Raw genomic sequence first — 13971 nt, 5'->3', positions numbered from 1 at the left:
CAGAAAAACAAGAATTTTATATTCATCAAATATAAAAAGTTGTTTTTGCAATTCTTTGTCATATGAAAGATCTAACCTTTTAAATCCTTCAACTCTCAAATAAAGAACTCTCATTAAGTAGTGTAAAGAGTTCCCAATTCCACTTAGATTACAGATTGGCATATGTTGCTATAAGTGGAGATATCACTTCCTAGTTTACTTGGAATACCATTTTAGCAAATTTCACTCACCTTACAACTGTTTATACAAACTACTGTGTACACCTTACTTTTGTGATCTTAAAACTGCAATTAAAATCTTTAACTTCACAGTTGAGTTGATATGAAACAAATAGCATTGTAAAATGACTGATTAAATAAATTTACTTAATGCCAAAAATTTAGAGCTCTATTCTCATCATATTAGGTGAATTAATCAATAATCGAAAACTGAACAAGCGCATGCCTATGCAATTCTGTAAAGTTGATACCAGATTCATTGCTCTTGTCATTAAGATTATTGTTATTGTATTGCATTCAAATACAATGAAACGTTAATGTAAGCATCAGAAAATCTTTTGTCATAGCCTTATGGTTCACAAATCCAATTTCATTGATGGTTCACTTACATTTCTATCCTAGCTGGCACGAAGAATAAATTGTACTTAATAACTGGTCATAACAACTATTCACTAAAATACACCACAAAGTGATTCTTATCAGTTTAACATTTATTTAGCTACTTTGATGTGAGTTTATTTTTAGATGATGCCAGATATGATTCAATGATCTATTCATATTATATTACCAATGGCTTATATTTACTTACTGTCATAAAGAATAGAATATTATATAGATATATATGTTTGTGTATGTATATATATATATATATATATATATATATATATATAATACATGCATATACATATTTGTACCTACCTACCTATCTACCTGCCTACATACCTACATACCAACCAACCTACCTACCTACCTACCTACCTACATGCCTACATCTATCTATCTGTCTGCCTATCTATCTATCTATCTATCTATCTATCTATCTATCTATCTCTATCTATCTATCTATATATATATATATATATATATATATATATATATACACACACATGTATACTTACTTTTTCACTCAAACATTAGCGATACATATCCCCCTCTCCCTCTGTATTAGAATCAATGTGTATCTAGTCTCTCTCACATTCTCCAAATATCTATCCTTTTTTCCTCTCATCCTTTTTTCTCTCCATCAATTTGCTCTTATTTACAAAGATTTCTATTTTCTCACTCATACCCTAGTGATACATACTCTGCTCTCTTTCTCTCTCACACTGTACTAGAATAAATGTGTATCTTGTCTCTCTCTTCCCCTCTCTCTCTCATGCCCACTTACTCCCCTGTCCTATCTCCATCCACCCACACCTACAATCCAATCCCCCACTGTTTCATGCCCATCCTCTCCCCTGCATACCTACCCTTCCATCATCTCTGCTTCCCTCTCAGTCTCCTCAATGCCGCCTTTTCTGTCTCAACTTCTCTATCTGCCCCTCACATCCCCCCCCCCCGACATCCCCTTGGTCTCTTCCCCTCACTTACCCAACTTATTCCCACTCCCCTTCCGCTCATTCTCCCATCACATCTCTGCTCTCTCTATATTTGCACTCAAAAACCACAGCTACACAGCACAAGGAAGATGACAAAAAAACTGGAAGACTACAGAGATAGGATTGTTTTTACATGCCTGGAAAATCGCTCTGATCCGATTTTCCAGACCACTGTTCTTGGATTTCATTTAACTAAAGCATTCAATTCATCATGCTGGACAACTGATTTTGGTCTCCCTCTTGGTTCATTTTTAAGTCTTTTATTTCCTGAACGAAATCTTTGGAACCATCACTGAACAGTTCCAATGTCAATGGAATCATTACCAACAACAAAATCACTCGGTATTGTTCGGTCGTCAACATTATCATTAGAGCTTTGGGTAGCAATTTTTAATAATAGTATTGTCTAGAAAGAAAAAAGAGTTAAAATTAAACCCAAGCATATACATAGAAACTCATTAAAAATCCATTTATAGATGACTCATAAGAAACCCATTTAAAATATGACATTTCATATGAGACAACCTAATATGCAGATGGCAATGAATGTACTGATATGTAAATGAACAAGAGCAATTCAAAGTCTGATCATTGAAATTTTCATACAAGCTGTAAGTTACACCTCTCTCTCTCACTCTCTTTCTTTTTGTACATCTGACAAAGTAAACACAACTGCTGAGCTGCAGATGATTAGGAAAACTAGTTCAGTTGTTCTTTTACTCTTTTCTGCAAGAGTCCTGTGATTTAATCAAGGAACCATTTGCACAATGTGTTAAAATACATGAAATATATGTATCTCTTATTATAAAAGGCAGATTTTATCTGCCTCCCTTTGGGAGTTATAGAAATCTACAATATAGGATTTCTTCAATTACAATTTACCTAGCAGTTTTAAGAGTACAATGCATCGCGTCATGCCAGGTCCAGTTTTTAAAATTTAAACTCCAATTAAGCAAAATTTACAGAAAACTCACATTCTGGTGGGTGTGTCAAATGCTTTTCTTAGTCTGGTTTACAGCACATGCAAACGCACACACACAGTGGGCAACGAATAAAATGAAAGTAAATGTAATATTTGTTTCTGTCTATCACGCTGATAGATACATGAGTAAAATGTATGGGAAGCTAACAGATAACAGTGAGTGAAAATGTTCTTGGAAGAGAGTAAATTAGCGACAGTGATTTGAGGAAGACTAAACTGAAACTATGAAACAGTGTTTATGTATAAACAGACGACACTTATATAAACCCTTTCGTTACCAAACCGCCCGAATTTACCTATTCATATTTAAATGAGAATATCAGAGTAAATCTCTTTAGTACATTCGTGAAAACACGTATTATACTTCGTAAACACTTCAAATACAGTTTTGTACAAAAATCGAAGTGTAATTTTAATTCCGTGAATTATGGAGATTTTTTTCCGAAATTTGTTCCTATTGTGTTTTCAAAATTTGTAATTCTGATAAAAAATGGATACGAATTTCATTATATCAAGCAGCGAGTCAGAATTCAAAGGATTTTCTACTGAAGACCTTCATAAATCTAACTCTATAACTGAAAAAAAAAAGCATCTTTATATAAGAGTGAAGTTGTGTGTCTGTCCCCTTCGATTTACATTCGTAATTACTCCCTCCACATTTGCGGTGCAGTTTAACCAAAAGCGGGTATCTTATAGTCGTGATTCATATCGAGCCCTTCTACACGATGAGTCTACGATTTTAAAAAAATTTACCATCCATATTTTTTTTTCCATTTTAATGCATTTTTTTTCGCTTTTATATAAGGGAAGTAACTCTCTAAAAATATCTACGATGAGTGTCAACGATTTTAAAAAAATTTACCTTAATTTTTTTCAATTTTTAATGCATTTTTTTTGCTATTTTTTGGCTATAACTCTCTAAAAATGCTTATATAGTTATTTCCCTTACAACCCGAGCAACGCCGGGCGATACTGCTAGTATATATATATATATATAATAATAAATATTAGGGAATAAATCCAAATTTACAGGGAAAAAATCAGATTTAGGATTAAATCCAATTTTATAGTAAAATATTATATAATATTAATTCGAGACAAAACCACTATTTTGCAAATCAAACAAGGAAAGACTTAATCAATACATAAAAATTTTTAATATAAAGAAATAAACCGCCACTACAATTGTTTCATGTCTTCAATGACATTCGTCAGGTGGATTTTCGATCTCCTAATCTGTTTTAATTTATGAAGTCATAAATTAAAACAGATTAGGAGATCGAAAATCCACCTGACGAATGTCATTGAAGACATGAAAGGATTGTAGTGGCGGTTTATTTCTTTATATTAAAAATTTTTATGTATTGATTAAGTCTTTCCTTGTTTGTTTTGCAAAATAGTGGTTTTGTCTCGAATTAATATTATATATATATATATATATATATATAATATATATATATATATATATCAAATGTGAGGATAAAATTCTTTTCGAAAAAAATATTTCTTGAAAAAAATTTTATCAATGGCCAGCATATTAAAAAATACCTTTAACGGTAAATTTAGAAACAATTCATAATGAGGGCAAAGGAAAAAATTTCTAATGCCAAATATGCTGAAAAATTGGACATATTGTCCATTAACCATATAATTTTCTCACAATATGCACGCTACTCAAAAAAAGGTCGACAGAAATTTCTAAAAAATTCCATATATATATATATATATATGTATATATCAGAGAATGCATGTGGAAGAGAGTGTAATTCGGCTGGAGGACTTAAATGACATGCAAAGGTACATGAAGCCCAGTTACAACTACAGCCTGCTATTACCGGTAAAGATTTTAGTTGCCAATTCTGTACAAGACATTGTAGATCTTTAGCGGGCTAAAAGTCGTCATTTGATCACAGCACCAGTAACAGTTAAGCTTCGTGCAATGGCCATATTCGATAATGAGAGGGCAGCCATAATATATATATATATATGTATATTATATATATATATATTATTATATATATATATATATATATATTATATATATATACGTATGTATATATATATATATATATATATATATATATATATAATATATATATATATGTAGAATAGATATAGATATATATGTATATTATATATTATGTATATATATATATATATATATGTATATATATATATATATAGTATATATATATATATATATATATGTATATATATATATATGTAATATATATAATGTATATATATATATATATATATATATATATGTATATAATAATATATATATATATATATAATATATATATATATTATACTTTTATTCAAAAAGCAGCAAAGTCATCACAAAAACTGTTACTCAGAGTTTCCCTGTTTGTCAGATAAATGGGAACGGAAACATGAAACTCTGAGTAACAGTTTTTGTGATATCTTTGCAGGTTTTTAATAAAGCATATTACTCTACCTCCAGTATCTGAGTACTATTTTTTCACCTTGTTTCACATTTATGTGTTTACTCTTGCATATATTAGTTTATTGCACTTGGAAATCCAGCTGGAAAGTGCAATGATTGTTGCTTATGACAGGACCCTGTGGAAGAAGTACCCAAGGACTTTATCCATATGACCTTCCCTGGAATATTGGTACCTATGTAATTATTTCTATCTAAGGCATCACCTTTACGTTATCTGTATGTATGTATGTATGTATGATGTATGTATGTATGTATATATATATATATATATATATATATATATATATATATAATGCATAAGTATATTTGTTTGTATGTGAGTCTGTGTGTGCGTATTGTAATTAGTGGATTCTTGCTTTCTTGGTGAGTTCGTACTTCTTTGATATCAGATCATTCTTGAGAAACCAATTGATCATATCTTTCTCAACATCCTTCAATTATATTTTAGCAAACTCCTATGCATCTGCTAGAATATCAATTTTAGATAAATAAATAAATATAACACATTATGTATTATTTTTTTTCCTTTTTATGCCATTGTCATTACTTTCTGCTCACAGACTAATGTATCTTTGTCAAAAAAATACAGAATAAAATAATTTATTTGATCTTCTTGCTTGGAAAGCTGTGAAGTTACTTTGTTTTTAAATAATACCATAATAATTGGTCAATGTTTTTTAAAACCAACATCGTCTCGTATTTTGATAGATGCTAGAAACTTGATTTAGTGTTGTAAACATCGCTTGTATTAAGTATTACAGCTCTTAATTTCTTTGCTATAATATCTCTCCAACAGAATGATGGTTAATTGTACAGGTTTGATCTTCTACAGAGAAAATATAATGTTGTTGCTTGTATGAAAAGAATCCTCTTCAACTGTCACTTTTAGTAAATGCAAGCACCCATTCAAATAGTCTTTGTTAGATAGAAGTAGCAGAAAATAATGGAAATAAAATTGTATTTCATACAAAATTTCACTATAGATTCTGCTATTAAATATAATGTATAATCTAGCTGTAATTTGTTAATTTGTGCCTACCTTTCCCCTTGTAGTGATGCTTCTCTTGATACATAAAGAGTCTCACATTCTTCAAACTAATAATGCAGGCTTTTAATAAAACATCTTCAATGTTGGACTTCTAAAATCTCTTTCTATCACATTCTAAAGAAAAATCTAAACATATTCAGAATTCACAGTGCTGTCAGTTTCATTGTTTTGAGGACAATGTTGAAAGATTAAAAATAAAGTATTTCTTGATCTTGCTTACTATTTCCTCTTTAGTTTACCCACATCCCCCTCCTCCCCTTCCTCCTCTCCTTCTCCTCTCCCCATCTCTCCCCTCCCCTTCTCCCATCACCCTTCTCCTCCTCATCTACTTTTCTATGCTTGTATGGATCAGACAGAATTTATTGAGGCAGATTTTCACACACACACACACACACACACAAATGATAAGCTTCTTTCAGTTTCCATCTATCAAATCCACTCATGGAGCACACAACCATGCCTACACCATGCCTAAAAGGAAGTTGACCACAACCAGGTATTCTCTAAAGAATATTATTGTATAATGTTTCAAGTCTTGTTGGCTTTTATAAATATAGTCTTTCAGTCAAACAGAATTCAACAAACCCATATAGTATTATACAGCTTTAAACCTGCAACGATACTTAATAATGCTTCATTCTTAGTTGTAAGACTCTTTCAGTAATTTATTGTTCTAGATCTATTTACCTCACATAGTTTTATTTCAAAAATGTCTAAACACAATTACTTGTTTAATTTCTAAGAGAATCATCGAGGGATGTGGACCCAAAGGCATTGTTTACACAAACTTTTGTTGAAGCTTATGTAAACAATGTTTTATATTTGTCAAAGAGCACGTTTACTTGTCTGCACAAGTAAACATCCACTGGTAGTTATTCTATAACAAATATGGAAATACCAGTAGACACAACTGAAGAAATGTCATTGACAGGTCATAAGGATGCTGAAATGCATCTGGCATCCTTGCTAACCACTGCCAAAATGATTTTTGTCTCTTCAGAAAATACTCTTTTTTAGGGCAATTTGCTGTCTTTGTGGTACAGCTTTTGTACTTTTGAAGTACAGTTAACTGCCATATCTGCTATTTTTAGAGGCATTTGCCTGAGATAAAAAAAAGGGTGGTGAGCTGGCAGAAACGTTAGCATGCCAGGTGAAATGCTTAGCAGCATTTCATCTGCCACTACATTCTGAGTTCAAATTCCGCCGAGGTCGACTTTGCCTTTCATCTTTTCAGGGTTGATTAAATAAGTACCAGTTATGCACTAGGGTCGATATAATCAACTTAATCCGTTTGTTTGTCCTTGTTTGTCCCCTCTGTGTGTAGCCCCTTGTGGGCAGTAAAGAAATAAGAAAATACTTTTTTTGACACAGAACGTCTAGAAGAGATTTTATCTCAGATTAAATCTGCAGTACCATCTTGTCAATTGTATATACATGTTAAATGTGATACAGAGAGGAATATTTTAGTTTGATACTATTTCAATTGCATACAGAGATTTTATTCAGCCTGACAGCTATTTGCAACATCAATGAATGTGTATTGCTTACTGTTTCCTATATACTGGAGGTAACAGAATTTTTTATAAGCATGTGGCTGCAAGTACATATTGACAGAGTCCAAGAGAGCCAAAGTGCCTCAAGTATTCTTGCTAGCTGCTGTTGAGATAATTGTTCAATTCCCTCTGATACATATTGTGTTTTTAACAAAACATCTAAAACTGCCTGTCTATGGTGTATCAACATTGAGTTTGGTATATTAATGGACATTTTAAAAATAATTGTCGGTTGAACTGCACCCACACTACACATAGAGGTGCTGGAGGTTTGATTACTTATGATCACATGTTATAGTCTTTTTTCATCTGCTTTATGAGAACTGTCGTCTTGTGAGATCAGAATTTACTGACTTACCTGCATCTTTACATTTCATCATCTCCATGATTCTGCTATTTGATATGCGATATTCATCAACTTGCTGAAAGGGGTTAGAACAGGTCAGGTATGGGGGCATAAGTTGTGAGAGCACATTGCTTCATTAATCCTATGACAATATCTGCTGAGGTTGTCCTGCCAACCCTCTGGTCAGTGTACCAGTCAGTTCCCAACTCTGAAATACTTTCTCATCTACTGAGACCATGAGGCATGTGGCTGACCAGCATGAGCCATCACTGCAGCTGGATCCTCAGGGAAGAGAACACAGTATGCAGGGTTCACCTTAGAATATCAAGCAACATGACCGAACAGACTAAGCTGACACTTCTGAATCATACAAGTAAAAGGATGCATTCTAGTTTCTAAGTATAGTAGTTGGTGGGATACAGAATCTGACCAATGGTAGCCCATAATCCCGCAAAGCATCTTGGTACCAAATGAGTTCAGGTGGCCTCTAAGGGCTCCAGACAGATTCTAAGTCTCACAATTGTAGAGCAAAACAGTGAGGACCAGAGATCTGGAAACCCAAACCTTTGTCTTCCTGTTCAGTTATTGACAGTGTCAAATACCCTTGTCCAGTGAGTCTACAATTGCACCAGCATTCCCAAATCTTTTTAAGACTTGCAGCTAATACTGCTATGGATCATGTAGCTCAGATAAGAGAAGCGGTGTAAAACTTCAGCAGCTACACAATGAGGGAAAGCATAATATTACACTAATTTACGTATCTGGATCACAACTTCGATAACAACAGTGAGGTGTACCTTGACAGAAATTATGAGAAATAAGAATGAGATATCATCATCATCATCATCATCATCATCGTTTAGCGTCTGCTTTCCATGCTGGCATGGGTTGGATGGTGCAACTGGGGTCTGGGAAGCCAGAAGGCTGCACCAGGCCCAGTCTGATCTGGCAATGTTTCTACGGCTGGATGCCCTTCCTAACGCCAACCACTCCATGAGTGTAGTGGGTGCTTTTTACGTGCCACCGGCACAGGTGCCAGACGAGGATGGCAAACGGCCACAGTCGGATGGTGCTTTTTACGTATCACCGGCATGGAGGCCAGGCAAGGCTGGCAAATGGCCACGTACTGGCAAATATATATATATATTATATATATATATATATATATATATATATATGCATATATATATATATATATATATATATATATATATATATATATATATATATATATATATATATATATGCATATATATATATATATTATATATATATATATATATATGCATATATATATATATATATATATTATATATGCATATATAATAATTTATAATTGGTTTTTGATTCTATTTTGACTCTATCTAGTTTTTTAAATTGTATCATTGAAATGAAGAAACTCATCCATAGAACAGTTTATATTTTATGTTCTTCTTGTTTTAGTCTTTGGACTGTAGCCATGCTGGAGCACCTCCTTGAGGGGTTTTGTCAAACAAAGTGTCATCAATACTTTTTTTTAAAAAACTTGGCTTTTATTCTATTGGTCATTTTTTGCCAAACTGCTAAATTACAGAGATGTAAATAAACCAACACTAGTTGTAACACTGTGGTGGGAAACAATCATAAAAACATATACATATACATATATATCTATATATATATAAAGCTGAAGTCTGTGTGTGTATGTGGTAGGTTTGGTAGCCTTCAACTAACACTATCTCCTCTGAGACCCTGCTGCACAAGTTGACCAAAATTGAGAGTATGATAGAAGGCTTGCTCTTCATTCTCTTGAAGAAAAAATTCAAATTGAACAATGTTAAGACCAAAAACTGCTTACATCAAAAAGGTGCTTTTTTTCCATGAAAATCCCTAATTTTTATGATTTTTTTTTCTACTGTGTCACCATTTTCTGGTGTATTTCAACCAGAAAAAAGTTCTCTTAAAGAGAATAACAAGCTACATAATACAAAATTTTTACTTTTCAAAAATTCCAATTCTAAAGGGTCGAAAACAATTTTTTTGTGATGTCATTGGTTTTGAGTGAATGACGGATCAGCTGATCCAATGCAGAGGAGTAATGTTCGCTGCGTGAATGCACTAATTTTCAAGGTTGTCAACTGCTACAGCGTTGAATACAATTCAGCAATTTCAATCGATTTTTTGTGAGAAAAACTAATTGCCTTAGTGTAAGACAGAACGAATGAACAAAGCGCAACTAAAAACAAACCCGAGCAATGCCGGGCTATTCTGCTAGTATATATATATATATATATGTGTGTGTGTGTGTATGTGTGCCCATATGTGATGAGCTTCTTTCAGTTATCACCTATTAAATCCATTCACTAGGCTTTGGTCAACCCAAAGCACAGACACCACAAGGTACTTTGCAGTAGGGCTGAATCCAAGGCCAAGTGGCTAGGAAACAAGCTTCTTATCACACAGTCACTCATGCATGTAGAATAATATTTTTTATCATGAAATTATACATGTATTAATATAGCTACGAATATCCTTTGTTGCATGTGGACAAATAAATTATTCAAGGGGTGCATGCAGAACAGTGAAAATTCAAACAATAATGTATCTATTCATTGTTAATACTTTCTGGCAGATTTCAATGTGAAAAATCAGATCGTTGTTGTTGATCATCAACAGTGAACAGATATTCATGCTTAAATCTGCCAGAACATATTAAAATTGAATACAAGCAAATAAATTAATTTGCTAATAAATTTTTGAAGAAAATTGGGGAGTCATCACAAATTGGAAAAAAAACTAAAAAAAAAAAAAATTAATTATTCAGTTTTAAATATTATTTGATTTATACATTTTGAAATTCTAATCTCAAAATATATTAACTTTCATCTTAAAACAATGATGATGATGATGATGATGATGATGTCGATGTTGATAACAACAATGCTGATGATAATGATGATGATCATCATCAAGTCTATCAAAGTGATCATGATGATCATAATCATCATCATCATTGGCATGATGATGACAACGATGATGACTGATGCTGATGACAACAGCAGTGATAATGGAGGCGCAAGGGCCCAGTGGTTAGGGCAGCAGACTCGCGGTCGTAAGAACGCAGTTTCAATTCCCGAACCAGGCATTTTGAATGTTTACTGAGCAAAAACACCCTCCTGTACTCTTTCACCACAACTTTCTCTCACTTTCTCTCCCTACTTCTGCCACAAAGCAGAGGAACCATGGTGTAACCCACTATGGTGTGGTAAACTTTCAGACCCTAGTCTAGATTGCGAATCCTCTGTAGCCAGGATGGTTCAGCTCTCCACCCATTAAAAGCCACCGTTTACGGAATGAGGATAACAACGTAGCTTTTGCGCCCATGCAACCGCCAGTCTATCGCGTGTGGTGGGTGGATCTTTAAGTTGCTGCACACATTCTTAGTAGCTTAGAGTAGGCTCGAATTAGAGGTTGTCCTCTGTGGCTAATGGCGTGAGTCTTGACTGGAAGAAGAAGAAGAAGAAGAAGAAAGAAGAGAAGAGAAGAAGAAGAAGACGAAGAAGAAGAAGAAGAAGAAGAAGAAGAAAGAAGAAGAAGAAGAAGAAGAAGAAGAAGAAGAAGAAGAAGAAGAAGAGAAGAAGAAGAAGAGAGAAGAAGAAGAGAAGAAGAAGAAAGAAGAAGAAAGAAGAAGAAGAAGAAGAAGAAGAGAAGAATAGAAGAAGAAGAAGAAGAAGAAAGAAGAAGAAGAAGAAGAAGAAGAAGAAGAAGAAGAAGAAGAAGAAGAAGAAGAAGAAGAAGAAGACAGCAGCGAAAATTATGATGGTAACAGTGACAGCAACAACAGCAGTGATGGTGGCAGCAATGATGATGATGATGATGATGGTGATCATTTTAACATTTGTTTTTCCATACTTGCATGGATCAGATGAAATTTTGATGAAATTTTGATGAAATTTTGATGAAATTTTGATGAAATTTAATAGCTGGATGTGCTTCCTGATGTCAGTCATCACTTATTTCTAAGCAAGTTAAGTTTACTGTTGCCCTTAAAGCAACAAGAGCACAACAGCAGGATATGTTTATGTTGGAAATTGCAAGCAAAATTACAGCATGTATGGTAGTGAGGTTTGTTTACGATTAGAGTGTGATGTCAAGACAAGGAGACACAAAAACTCACACACATACATACACAAATGGCTTGGCTTTGTGATAAGAAGTTTGCTTTGCAACCATAAGGGGCTGCTTTCAGTCCCGCTCTCTAACACTTTTGACAAATGTCTTCTACAATAGCTTCAGGTCAACCAAAACATTTTGAGTGGGATTTGGTAGATGGAAACTGAAAGAAGCTCATAAGTACTAGGCTTAAAAACAATAAATCCTGGGGTCAATTCATTTTATCTTTTATCGTTTACTTGTTTCAGTAATTAGACTGTGGCCATGCTGGGGCCTTGCCTTGAAGAATTTTCAGTGGTCCTTCAGATTTTCTAAGTCCTGTAAAAATACTTGGAAGTCTGGCTCCTCCAGCCGGGCCTTTTACTATAACCTTAGAGCCAGGAACTTTTCAGCACCCCTTTGTACATAGTTTTTAAGTAACCTTATTAACCATGCATCCATTCCTGTACATATTTACTATTTTTGTTATGTTGTGTTCACGACAAAAAGAGAACTTGTCTTATATTATTGAAGTTGGTACTAAAATATAGTGTAGTTTATTTGATTCAAAGATATCAAAAATATTCTTTATATACATATGTATATATGTGTGTGTATGTATGTATATGTGTGTGTGTGTATGTATGTATGTATATATATATATATTATATATATATATATATATATATATACACACACACACACACACACATATCTGACATTGTATACACTTATAAGGCTATAGCTATACATCTAATCTTTCATTTCACTGTATTTACAAAGAAAACTTATGTTTGACAGGAAATCACTTAAAAATACTGTAAAACTGTTTGGAAAATTCTTAAAATCAGAACCATAATTCTTGTTTCAATCACATTATTGAATCTTTGTCTATGCTGAAGTTAGATTTAGGTTGGCAATAGGTAATGTTTATATTATGGTATCAGTAAATCAAAGATAAATATATTACATGTCTAGATTGCTGCAAAATGGTACTATATATATATATATATATAAAACAACATATTGCAAAAGAATGATGATGATGACGACGACGACGATAATGATGATGATGATGATGATGATATATATATATATATATATCACCATATTGCAACTTTTTGGGCATGTGATATATATATATGTGAATATATATGTGTATATATATATATGTATATCCATCTATCTATCTATCTATCTATCTATCTATCTATCTATCTATATATATATATATATATATATATATATATATGTATATATGTATATATATATGTATAAATGTATATATATATATATATGTATAAATATATATATATATATATATAATATATATATATATATTATATATATATATATGTATAAATATATATATATAATATATATATATATATATATGCATAAAATTTTCTCAAGAATGACATAGATCGATGTGTCTCATTGAAACAATAAATACCAGAAGGCATGCAACAATTCTAATGCTTTTGTTATTGCTTCTTTGCTATTTCCAGCCTTCCTATATTAGCAAATTGTCTAGACTACTGCATTTGTCTAGACACCAGCATGAAATTTTTTCTAGATTATGCCATCAGCTGCCAAAATAGGTACTGGAACATTTCAAGCTATCTAGATCAATTTATATTTTTCAAAGATGTTTTATATTCTTGATTTAGAATTCCTAATTGCTGTCAATTATGTGATACTGAATATGGAATGACAGGAATTTTGGTAAATAAACGTACATGTACTCTAGTCTAGGGATAGAGATAATACAGAAACGTACTAATGCACTTGCACATAGTTATTTGGTAATCATGTATTTATGTAAAGATAGTGTATACATGCAT

Source organism: Octopus sinensis, linkage group LG12 (genome assembly GCF_006345805.1).
Source record: "Octopus sinensis linkage group LG12, ASM634580v1, whole genome shotgun sequence".
Lineage (NCBI taxonomy): Eukaryota > Metazoa > Mollusca > Cephalopoda > Octopoda > Octopodidae > Octopus > Octopus sinensis.
The sequence above is the reverse complement of the archived record's forward strand: the minus strand, read 5'-3'. Positions refer to the sequence as shown.